The following is a 13,944-nucleotide window of genomic DNA, read 5'->3' as shown; positions in this document are numbered from 1 at the left end:
ATTATAATTAAGCTACTGTTAAAATTGGTGCGTCATAGGCATGTAACACATAAATGTATATAAAAATGTAATGTAGTATATGAGAAACTGAATAGTGAAAGTAGTGGTATGATTGCCAATGGATTATACGACAGGCTGTGAAGAGGTCAAACGACACAGAAATTAACAACCGAATATTATTAAGTTGCCGAACGGCCTTCAACAATTAGCAGAGCCCAAACATTACAAACCGCATAGCCAGCAATTTATTTTCTCTAAAATACGAGATCATACAGTATTCAGTATTTTTCATTTATCATTTTAAATGTACGCTGGCATCACCCGTCTGTTTTCTTACCAATTAATAACTTAATTAAGTTCAGACTTTTTTATGTTTAAAATATCATCATTGGTCCATAATTAAGATTGTTTCATAATTGTTTTAATCGTAATTTATAAGCATGCATTAAATATTTGCCACTGGACGTAAAGCAAATAACACTCAATCATTTTTTTAATTATAATTGCCGAATATTACGAAAAGTTACATGGCAAATTCGGCTACGACAGTCTACACCTGGGGTAGAAAAAACTTAGTGTTTCGAAAATTTCAATCCTAACAGACATAAACAGAAAATTAAATACCTATGATATTTCGAGTCAGCACAAAAGTGCAAAGTGTTGAATACTGTGCTGGTGATACCATAGGGGGGGTCTCAACGAGCAATAATAGCGACCCAGGGATTGAATTGTATTTTTCAACAAAGTTTAAAGACAGGCCTTAACGACATAAATACTGAAGTTATAGTAATATCGTGAACTCAAAGCTGCTTTACTTTTAGGTGATATAATGTTATTTCAATATATCATACATATATGTATGTAAATAAAAGTAAAGTCAACCATTATGTAAAATAACACCCGTATCGTATGTCTCTAGTCAGAAAAGACTACAATGGAATTGCATGTCATTTTTAATTTAATTTCCAAAATTTGCCATATTAGTGACACTAGCGCGAACGAAATCAAAAATCAATAGAATATGTATAAAATGAGATTTACACAATACCAGACCGAATTAATTTGTCGTTCGTCTTGCATTTCGGTCTATGAAATGTATATCCATGTATTTGTTTATATAAAATTTTTGTAGGAAAAATGGAGTTTTTTTAATTTGTAAAATATCAGAAGCAAACCAAAGTATATGTATCAATATATATAATATGCTATATTTCAAGTTAAGTATACTGACCTGTTTTCATTTCCATCTATTTATTTGACATCACCATCATAGATACAAAAACATTGTAAAAATGTTTTAAAAAATCCCCTTAGGGAAACTTGTTCAATATTACCAAAATAATAAAGCACTACTATAGTTAAAAAGGTGTTTTTATTATTTTATTATTTTTGCCAATTTGCCAAGGGTACAAACTAACAATTCGAAGAACTGCCGATTTGGGTTTTTCCCCAAACAAGTGTTATATTTAAAGGCATTTATTTTGTAAATACTATTATTCAACCTTGACATTCAAAATTGTTTATATTCAAACGATGCAATTTTTATAGGTACGGGTCTGACATTATCAGAAAGAGATTGAATCCTAAATACACAGTTTCAGTGTTCTATAAAATTTGAATAAACTCAACAAAACGTCACAAAAGTGTGCATATAAAAAAAACCTACAAATTAGAAGAAGATATAGACGTTGCATTATTAAAATAATTAATTAGTTCATAACTCGTAATGAAACTAAGGTTTCAACTTCGACAGGCAATTGACATTATAGATTGAATTAGCTATAATTATTGTTAGGTCTCTTTTTGGACAAACAGGTTCTGTTAAAAAGCCAAACAAGTTTAAAGTTGAAGAGCATTGAGGACCCAAAATTCCAAAAATTTTTGCCAAATACGGCTAAGGTAATCTATGCCTTGGATAAGAAAATCCTTAGTATTTCGAATAATTCTTACTTTTGCAAACAGCTAATTTATCCAAAATGGCCATACAATTGATACTTAAAAGTGTAGTCAAGCTTTTCATGATACAACTGTTCATTTTATTGTAAGGTTATGCACCCTTACATGCTTTTGTATAATATGATCTTTAAGATACCCATTGATGTCAATTTCAAACTTCAGCTTAATATAATATCACTTTAGGCCTTGGGTTCAAATAATGAAATTGCATGTCATAACTTATTTTTATTTCTTACATTTTCTATACAAGGGCGAACGAATTTGATAGAAAAGACTATAATATGAAAAAGTAAAATCACAAAAATACTGAACTCCGAGGAAAATTCTAAAAGGAAATTTCCTAATCAAATGGCAAAATAAAACAATCAGACACATCGAACGAATGGATGAAAACTGTCATATTCCTGATTCATTCCTGACTTGGTACAGGCATTATCTTTTGAAGAAGATGATGAATTAAGCCTGGTTTTAAAGCTAGCTAAACCTCGCACTTGTATGACAGTCGCATTAAATTCCATTATATTGACAACGATGTGTGAACAAAACAAACAGACATTACAAGAGTACAGCAGTCAACATTGTGTGAAAGTAAGAGTTCGAACACATCAAATTAATTTGAGGCAGTAAAATGAACCGGAAGGAGCGATATGGTTATGTATCATATTATATAAATAATTTTTATTGTTTTAGATTCATTATCATTCACGTGTAAACTATGAAAAGCTCAATTTAATATAAGTGCAAAATACAACATGCTATATTTCAATCTAAATGATTTACTTGTTCTTGTTTTCATATAATGTTTTGACGTATCTATATACATTTGGATACAGAAACACTTATTATTTAAACAATATTTTGAACAATATTCACAGCAAGCTTAATCAGCATTATAAGATTTATAAAGTACTAATATTTGAAAAGATGTTTTTATTTTTATATTTTTTTGCCAATTTGCCGAGGTTACACATTAACAACCCAACGAACTGCTGATTAAAGCTTTTCCTCACCCATGCAGTATTTAAATCTGAATTTATTTTGTGAATACTATCATCCAATCTTGTCATTCATTTAAATGGGATAATATCCAAATACTGTATGTTAATATGTACGGGTCTGCAATTTGCATTATGAATAACAAGAAATAATAGACCGAAAGCGATTGAATCATAGTCATAGAGCTTGCTGTTTAGGTTTTTTCAAAGCGAACATTGGCCAGTACTTGTGACTAAAATAACAAAAATACCGAACTCCGAAGAAAATTATAAACGGAAAGTCCCTAGTACTGAAAAGCTGAAACACATCAAACGAATGGTTAATAACTGTCATATTTATGACTAAGTACAGGCATTTTCTAAGGTAGAAAATGGTGGATCAAACCTGGTTTTATAGCTAGGTAAATGTTTTACTTGTTTGACAGAATACTTGACTGGTTATTGTAGACCTCCATGACGGTCTGTATTTTTGCATCATAACTTTAAATAACGTTGAATATCTGTATAGTTGTAGTTATGTAAAGTTGAATGATATTGTCACATCTCTTATAGCATTCTCTTTTTTGAAGAGTTTTTAGATGGTGCTATTACAAGGACTGAGTTATTTGTTTGCAATTGCTTTTAGTTTGTTTCCTTTTATAAATGATGAGAACATACTAGTTAATTAATTCATGACTGAAGTGTTCAGAATTCTTTACATCCGTTTTAAAATCTTTTTAATTCAAATCTTTTTTAGGACCAATTTATCAGTGTGAAAATCTATAAAATGAAGCGTACATGCATAGCAAATCATTTTTTCTTAAACCAGTAAAACCGCCGAATGCTATAGTTTTTTTATGTTGTGTATTGTACGTGTTCTATTATTTGTCTACTATTTGTTTTTTTCTTTTTTTAGCCATAGCGTTGTCCGTTTAAATTCGATCTACGAGTATGACTGTCCATCTGGTATCTTTCGCCCCTTTTTAAGTCTTTACTAGTAATGCCAAAATAGAAGAATATGACATCATCGAATCTCTATTCCTTACTGATTGTTATTTGTCTGCACGTTCACAGATAAGTTATCTTTATGTCTTTGACATTATTTCTTTGATATTGTGATAAACTCCCTTTACTGAAAGGATTCAATAGAAAATGTATATGTATTTACAACTTTTTTTGGCATTGTTTATATTGTGTACTGGTGTACAAAGTCTAAGTAACGACTACATTTTGCAGAGATTTGGTAAGTAACTTTATTTGCATATAAATAATTATGTAAGTTTTGGTAAGAACTGATCAAGGTTCTGGTAAACAGAATATAAAGGTGTTTGGCGAACATTTTAACCATGCCCTTGCAGCTGTCAGTTCTTTTAATTAAAATTCATAATGGATTTCGCCATTTCCATTCTTTAAGTTTTCATCCCACACTAGATTATTGAATTTTGCCATGTTGAATTATTTACAATGGTGTATGATGGGAAAAGTTAAGGCAACAGTAGTATATATACCGGTGTTCAAAAGTCATAAATCGAATGAGAGAAAACAAATCAGAGTTATTTCTGAAATTGACTCTTGTATACTTTTGATTTGTTAACCCTGTATGCTAACATTGCCAATGTGAAATTTTAAAATTGTTTGTATATAGATTGAACGACAAATATATGTGACGTATAAAATTTTCTGACGTCAGGCTCACGAATCAATGAATGTGTTTGTAGATAGATGTTTTTGTGTTCTGTTAAATTGTTCCTTTTAAAATTGCTACACGATGATGACTGCTGTACCCATATTTTGACTATTTTATTTATTAAGTCTGTTTAGTTCACACACCATTGTAAATATAACGGAATTTGAAGAGACTGTCACCAAAGTGAGAGGGTTAGCGCTATAAAACCAGGTTTAATCCACCGTTTTCTACATTTGAAAATGCCTGTACCAAGTCAGGAATATGACAGTTCTTGTCCATTCGTTTTTGATGTGTTTTGTTATTTGATTTTGCCATGTGATAATGGACTTTCCGATTAGATTTTCCTCTAAGTTCAGTACTTTTGTGATTTTACTTTTTTTTAGACGAATTTTAAATACATTGTGGTGCTACTCCTGTATAACCACGTGTGATCCGATGGAGAACATCTGTCCTAAAGTTGTAACAAAGATCATGTCCTGTCACCAAAACATTCACATTTGGACCTCCGTCAGTTAGTGCATTGCATCTCAAATCACCAAATAAACTTCAGACGATTTATGATATCTGAACATCGGTAAACCTCTGTGATTCAGATTATTACACAATGTTGACTGCTGTACCCCTATTTTTTTTTACATTTGTACTTATTATGGCTGTTTTTTTTTAACACATTATTGTCAATATAATGGAGTTTAATGCGACTGTTATACAAGTGAGAGGTTTAGTTAGTTATAAAACCAGGTTCTAGATGCCATTTTCTACATCATAAGAAAATACATATACCAAGTCAGGAATATGACAGTTGTTATCCATTCATTTGATGTGTTTGAGCTATTGATTTTGCCATTTGATTACATTGTTTATTAAGAACTTAGTTGAAATATTGTAACCTATATGATTTTATGTCAACATATATATATATTGTTTTGAAGTAAACATAATAATGACTATGTATTTTGCCTCTTGTTGCACAGGTAAATATGTGTCTGATGGTTCCAAATAAAGCATGTTATTCTTTGTTATTGATTACGGACTTTCCGTTTTGAATTTTCCTAGCTGTTCAGTAAATTTGTGATTTTCCCTGTACCTAAATTCTCCCCACCGTTGTCAAATCAAGTGGAGTGTGTTTCATTTCTTCTTTATATCTTATATCCTATCTATATTTGAAAAAAATACCAAGCTAGCTTTGAAAACATTCACGTTGATTGTTTGTTACTTTTTCAATCCAAAAGAATATTGTAAAATGCTTTTTAAAACAACTCATCTCTCCCCAAAACAAGTAAAACCAACAATAATTATAGATTATAGGCAATCGAGTTGAGATTAACAATGATAATCTTTTTATCGCTATTTTACCTATGACGACGTTGTCAATTTCATGATAATTCCATGTCGATTTCGTTAGCAACGCCACGTACATGCTTAGTTTCTAGCGATAATTTTCCATTTCAAGCGAGTAGCATGATATAAAAATTATCACAAAAAAGATCAAAGGAAAAATATACAAAATAGCGATAATGAGAAATAAACCAAAAAATGCGTACTGCATAGAATATAACTAATACAGCCCGTGTATCTGTCAACATTTCTCAATTAATTACTTTGAATCAAATAAAATATAACCTTAAATCAAAATTAACTTTCCCAAATGACGTAAAATACCCGGAAAGCTACGAAATTTTAAAAGAATTGTGCTGTCATTAATATTCAAAAGATATTTTATCACTTTGATTTGAATTTTAGTATCAAATTACCATGTTTATAACTTAATGAGGATATTGTTATTTTGTCTAGGTAACACATTATTACATGATTTATGCAGCACGATAACATTTGCTATTAACTTGTAAATATGTTAAACATGAACAAACTTTAAATTGTACTAGTTTTTTTTTAACATTATGTACTTTATGAATTGAAATGGGGGATTTAAATTTATTAATAGGAGGTTAAAAATAGCACTGATTTCCTAGTTACCAGCATGTTTAATGTTTACTCTTTTACACTCCCTGATATAACATGTATGACATATATAAATATAGAATATTCAATACCCAAATAGAAAATTATGTATGTTGCTTTTTTGCGTTCACTTGCAAAGATTTAAATTGAAAACATTACGACTGATGACACAAATATAAATGATAAGTGGGATAGGAAGAAAATCAATCTCGCTAACGCTTAATAAATAAAGGCAACAGTAGTATACCGCTGCTCCAAACTCATAAATCAATTGAAAAGAACAAATCCGGGTTACAAACTAAAACTGAGTGAAACACATCAAATATAGGAGAACCACGGTATCTCGGGACTTCTTTAAAACTGAGTTTTAATGTGCGTATAATTGTGCGTTCGTTTGTTCTACATTTGCTAGATGTAAAGGGGAGGTTTGATTTCTCACAAAAAAAGGTTAATCCCGACGCATTTTTCCGCAGTCCTAAAGTCAGGAGCTGCTGGCCTTGTTAGTCTTGTATATATATATTTTTTTTAATTTTGATTTATTTGTATTTTTAGAGTTTAGTGTGTTGTCCATTTACACTAGCAATTCCACAGTTTAGATGCCCGCTGAAGCCGACCTCAGAGTTCGATATTTTATTCGCTGTGTTGAAGACACATTGGTGGACTTATGCTGTATTCTTTTCTTTGTTCTAGTTGTTGTCTCTTTGACACATTTCCTGTTTCCCTACTCAATTTTATTTAATATAAGTGAGTAAAATAGATGTAACTATTATATTCATTACATCTATAAATTGCCAATAATTATTTCAAATTGTCTATGTAATAATATTTACACTGTCTTTCAGCGCAGTACACATGTGTTCGATTTAAATGATACTATGTATATAGTACTATAGTATAATTTCCTAATTCATGAATGGAAAATATCTAGAGCATTCAGTTCCTGTTCCTAGTTACAAAATGTAAACAAGAGTTATCTTCCAATTATTTGAATTGGTGACGATACAAATATATAGGTTAATGGTTGCTGTTATTGTTATATTGTCAAAAATAGAATTGATTAATGTTGTGGATACCCCGATATCCCATTATTTTCTTCAAGTGACTTTGTTGATCATGCAAAAATAAAATAAGCGTTATTATCATGAACCACACATTCCTTAAATTATGATAACGGGTAAACAATAACGTGTTTATCTGTTTATTAATTTCAAAGGAATTAGAATCTTGAAAAAATCAGACATTTTTCTATGCATCAAACTATCTTCTCCTCCCCATTGATAATGTTCGGTGTGTGAACGCCTGTACCAAGTCAGGAATATTACAGTTGTTTCTGATTTTGCTCATGAATATCAATTATGTGGACATTTTTATAAATTTCCAGTTACAAATTTTTTTATTTTTTTTTTAAACTAAGGATTTTCTTATCCCAGGAATATATTACCATAGCTGTATTTGGCACAACTTTTTGGAATTTTGGGTCCTTAATGCTCTTCAACTTTGTATTTGGTTGACTTTATATAACCTTTTTTTTTTATCTGAGCGTCACTGATGAGTCTTATGTAGATGAAACGCGCGTCAGGCGTATTAAATTATAATCCTGGTACCTTTGATAACTGTTTGCTATTTGTTAAGGTACCGTCCGTTTTGAATTTTTATTGGAGTTTGGTTGTTTTGTTATTTTACTTTTTTCCAGCTGAGATTATATCTCAACTTTGTGGCTCTGCTAGTGAAATTTTAAAGATCTTTCAACTGCAACTAAGACAGAAATACAAATTACATGACAACATTTATTGATCACCGTACAACCCATTGCGTATGCACACCTTTAGTATATGTTTATATTACACACTACAGAATATATCAATTTTAGCTTGAAATGTATAGAGCAGTTAGCCGGACAAACCATATATCCTGTATGTCTTATATGACTAAAATTTCAATGTTCAGCAACATAAGAGTTAAATACCAAAAATACCCAACTCTAAAGGTAATTCAAAAGAGAAAGTTCTTTATCAAACATGTCAAATGGCAACATCAAAAGCTGAAACACATCAAACGAATGCAAAACAACTGCCATATTTCTAACTTGCTAGGGGCATTTCCTAGAAAATGGTTGATTGAACCTGGTTTTATAGCTAGCTTAACTTATCCCTTGTATGTCAGTCGCATAAATTCACTTATATTGACAACATTGTGTGAGTAAAACAAACAGACATAATAGGTAAATAGTTACCAAATGTATAATTTGATACGTCAGACGCTCGTTTCGATTACATCAAATCAGTGACGCTCGAAACAAATTAGTTAGAAAGCCAAACAGGTATAGAGTTGGAAGAGCATTGAGGAACCCAAATTCCAAAAAATTCCCACTCTCACAGTGTAGCGCACTCGCAATAGTCTCCCTCTCCCTCTCTCACATTCATCACTCTCGAACTCTCGCCCATTATTTCTCCCACTCTTACCCTGCAACCAATTGTCTCTTTCTTTGCTCTACCTCACTCTCGTTCTCTCCAACTTTCGCTCCTTCCCTCCAATTGTCGATCTGTCCCTCATTTTCACTCTCTTTCCTCTCACTCACTCACTGTCTCTCTAACTCTCACTTACAGTGTCACATTCTCTTTCTCCCTCACTCTCACATTCACTTTCTCCCTCACTCTCTCGATCTCTATCCCTCACACTCACTCTCTCACTTCCGTTCTCTCCCGCTCTGTCGCTTCCGCTCTCTCACTCTTGCTTCCGTTCTCTCTCGCTTACACTGTCTCTCACTCTCTCACTATCGCTGCCGCTCTCTCGCTCTCGCTTCTGCTCTCTCCCACTCTCTCGCTTCCGCTCTCTCTCTCTCGCTCCAACTCTCTCGCTTCCGCTCTCTCGCTGCCACTCTCTCGCTTCCGCTCTCTCCCACTCTCACTCTAGGATAGCGAGGGAGAAAAAGGAAGTGAGAGAGTCAGTGAATGAGAGAATTGACGGGAGAAAGATAGATAGAAAAGAAGAAATTTAAGGAAAGAGAAAGTGAAAGAGCAAGTTAAGTTGAAGAAGGAGAAAGAGAGAAGAAAAAGAAAGAGAAGAAAAAATTCAGTCTTCCTTTCCAAAATAAATTCTTGTGAGCTACTTATAGCCCACTAGAAAATTCACTTTTGATATAGTGATAGAATAAAGCAGTTTAAATTCTACACCGTCAGTGCTGTGCGTGAACACAGTCCATCGGGGAGATCCATACTGCCTATCAGTATCTTGGAAAGGTGATACCCCGACCTTCAGTTACCTTCATTAGGTTAGGGTACAAATAAAGACATATTGGATTGAAACATTTTATCTCTATGGAAATAATGTACGCAGTGGTATTTTAAAAATGTATTTCTTACATTTAAATATTTTTTTTAAAGAAATTTTCATTAGTTTGCTTTTATTTTATATTGCTTTTTGATCATTCTATTTAATTTTTACAGCTTAATTGATTTGAAAACATTATAATATAAAATATTTTGAAATATTAGAAACAAACATATTAAGGGGTGATAACTTCAATGGTTTTATGTGTGTGTAAGAATATACCAAATTATTACCAATCCGCTCACGTGTAGCCAGTATAATTTAAATTAAGGTTCATCATAACAAATGATTAAAAATGCCTGTATTTACACCTCAAACACTACTCTGAGTACAAATCAACATAAACATGTCCCGTTGGAAAAGATTTAAAGCCTGGCAGCCAAGTTAAATGCATTTGTGTTTTGCCTCAGAAAGATGAAATCCTTTTTGATTAATTTGATGGGCATCTTTTTCTGTAACTTTAACAATACACTTAGAGGGTTAAATCTTTTAGATGCTCCCTCTCAGGTAACAATTGTATTGATTTTCCTTGATTGACATGGATAATTAATAAAAGGACAATTTGTGAGTTTATAAATGGTGTAACTGAGTTGACAGTGAGTATCAAATGTAATTCATGTGTTTTTATTTTTCTACACCAACAACAGAAACGAAAATAATTGCACATCAAAATTCAAATCATATTTTATCTTTATGAAACAGAAAAATGCACTTAATTTAATATATATAAGTAAAAAATTATATATATCTAGTGGACCATGATGTCAAGCCTTAAAGAAAATTTTTCAACTGCACAAGGTAGTCGGTAGTCTTTTTGAGTAGTTTTTGAGGTGCAAATACAGGCACATAATTTAAACTGTATTATGCCATATCTTTTTAATAATTATGTACATGTATCAAGTTAACCAAACGAACTACGACACAGATAATGCCACCCCTGCATTCATGCATATAGTGCATGAAGACAGGAGCTTAGTAACGTTGTAAGTAATATCGAAGAACAATTTGAAAGACTTGTGTCTAAAAGACACATTTGATACATCCGCCAATTAAGGTTAAATATTCTATCATTGGTACAATGTTGAATGCAAATGAATATACTGTTAAAATACATAGTATTGATGTATCATACCCTGTATACTATTAAAGTATTAGGTAGTTGTATGAAGGGTAAGTCGGAAAAACCCTTGTACCCACCCGAATTCATACTTTCTCAAAAAAAAACCAATTAACTTTCTGTCAATTGTGGAAATCTAATAAAAAATAACATCTCAAGAAAAAGCAATGTTTTTGTACAAACACTCAAATCAAATACCAATTCAAGCTTAACATTTGTACAAGGAGTAAGTCTTACAAACCATACTTGATATTACATAAAATGACAGAGTTCAAAAAAATAAAGGCAACAGTAGTATACCGCTGTTCAGACTCATAAATCCATGGACAAAAAACAAAATCGGGGTAACAAACTAAAACTGAGGGAAACGCATAAATATAAGAGGAGAACAACGACACAACACTACAATGTAACTAACACACACAGAAACGGACCAAGCATCAGACAAAATCCCACGAGAATAACAAATATAACATCAAAACCAAATACATGAATTTGGGATAGACAAGTACCGTGACACGTCTTATCACAATGTCAATTTACACAAAAAAAATAAGAGAAAACAAACGACGCAACGTTAAATTGTAACACACACAGAAACGAACTATAATATAACAATGGCCATATTCCTGACTTGGTACAGGACATTTTTAGGAAAAATGGTGGGTTGAACCTGGTTTTGTGGCATGCCAAACCTCGCACTTTAATGGCAATGTTAAATATAACATAGAAATGACAACAACTCAAAAACCTATCATTTGTGCAATTGTTAAGTAAATCAAAATCCTAGTAAAAAAAATCCTAATAAAATGCACACCTTAAGCATATATGTTTATATAACAACTTAAAGAACATAGAAGTCTTCTCAAGGGTATCACCAGCCCAGTATTCAACACTTCAGTGTTGACATGAATATCAATTATATGGTCATTTTTATAAATTTCCTGTTTACAAAACTTTGGATTTTTCGAGAAAAAAAACCCAAGGGTTTCTCATCCCAGGAATAGATTACCTTAGCCGTGTTTGGCATAACGTTTTGGAATTTTGGGTCCTCAATGCTCTCCAACTTTGTACTTTATAACTATTTTGATCTGACCGTCACTGATGAGTCTTGTGTAGACGAAACGCCCGTCTGGCGTATTAAATTTTAATCCTGGTACCTTCGAACCTTTAAGTCTTAGTGACCATGATATTGTTATTACCAAGGCTGACATATGGCTTAAAAGTGTTGAACTACAAAATAAAACTAACTTGGATAACATTAAAAATCAGAGTTAGAAAAAAATCAGGCTGACATACTTTAATATAACATATATAAATGATCAGACGTAAATACTTTATGGAAGCTTTTCAAATAAAGATTTACAACCATAATCGAAGCAATCATTTAATCCAAAATGCTAACAATACAATACATGGTTATGATGGAGACATAATCTTTCATTCAACTTAATTGAGATCTAGAGCTGGCATTTCAGTAATTGGCAGTAGTACTTTGTTTTAAAGCACAGTGGATCATCATAGTTCTTTAAGACGATTTTTCATTAAAAAAAAAAAAAAACCGTTTAAAAAAAAACCGCGGAAAAGACTAACATCTCTGACAAATATCCAAAAGTTAACATGCAAATACAAAATGAACTAAGAGAAGCCACGATACTGAAAATAATGGGTGACCTCATACCAGTACAAAATTTCAAAATGCGCAAAGGGATTTTACGTGCAGGATAGCTCTCTCAAAATCCTAGAAAACCTTTAAAGGGGGCTTCAAATTTATTTTAACGGTTGTTTATTTGCCTCTTCATACTTTAACAACCCAGTTTACCCATGCAAGTCCATGTAAGATTGATTTTTTTGTTTTAAATTGTGGACTATTGCTCTTTCAAAATTTCAAATTGGGAGCATCCAAGGGGGTAGTCCGAGATTACTCTGACGTCCAACGGCTGTTTTGCCAGACAAGCTGGGGCCGTGGAACCCCACGCAAATAGTGACAGTTGGCACGCAGGGTTGCGAACTACCTATAAAAGAACCAGACCAACCTTCACACAATCCAGGGGCGGATCCAGCCATTTTAAAAAGGGGGGTTCCTAACCCAGGACAAAGGGGGGTTCTAACTATATGTCCCCATTCAAATGCATTGATCGTCCAAAAAAAAGGGGGGTTCCAACCCCCAGAACCCCCCTCTGGATCCGCGCCTGCAATCAGGCAAGGTCTTTTCTGTAAATAAGCTAAATGCAGCTGACGGTGAGTGAGAGAAAAAAAAACAATCTCCCGGAATAGATCATTCAGTAAAGAGAACAATAAAGTATAATACTGTTGCCATATTCATTCATATCTTTATTTCCTCATAAATGAGGAATAACCTTTTACATTAATGGGCTTAATTTGCACTGATAAGCCCTGTTCAGGCCCTTTATATAAAAAAAATTAAAGGGAAATGGAGTAAACATTGTAAATGACCTGCAAGACCGGGACAAAATCGCACACAATAAATACATAGAAAAACTACAAATTATCAATGAACAGGGCTTTTTCTACATTTGAAAATGCCTGTACCAAGTCAGGAATATATGACAGTTCTTGTCCATTCGTTTTTGATGCGTTTTGTTATTTGATTTTGCCATGTGATTATGGACTTTCCGAATTGATTTTCCTCTGAGTTCAGTATTTTTGTGATTTTACTTTTTTCCTGTTTTGCATCTTGACCGTCGCTGGAGGGTCTTCCAACATTGAACGAATTGTTCATACCCAGCAACAAGGTCAAGACGATCCCTAGCATCAACTTATGCATACTGTGATTTTGTTAAGTTACGGATTTTAATCCATATCTCGACGGGTACATTTCTCTATCTTACATACTATAATATCTTTATCATTCGAGTGTTTGTAAATAGAATAGTAAAATCTTTCCAATTAAACTT

Source organism: Mytilus galloprovincialis, chromosome 13, assembly GCF_965363235.1.
Source record: "Mytilus galloprovincialis chromosome 13, xbMytGall1.hap1.1, whole genome shotgun sequence".
NCBI classification, from domain to species: domain Eukaryota; kingdom Metazoa; phylum Mollusca; class Bivalvia; order Mytilida; family Mytilidae; genus Mytilus; species Mytilus galloprovincialis.
Note: the sequence above shows the minus strand (reverse complement) of the source record.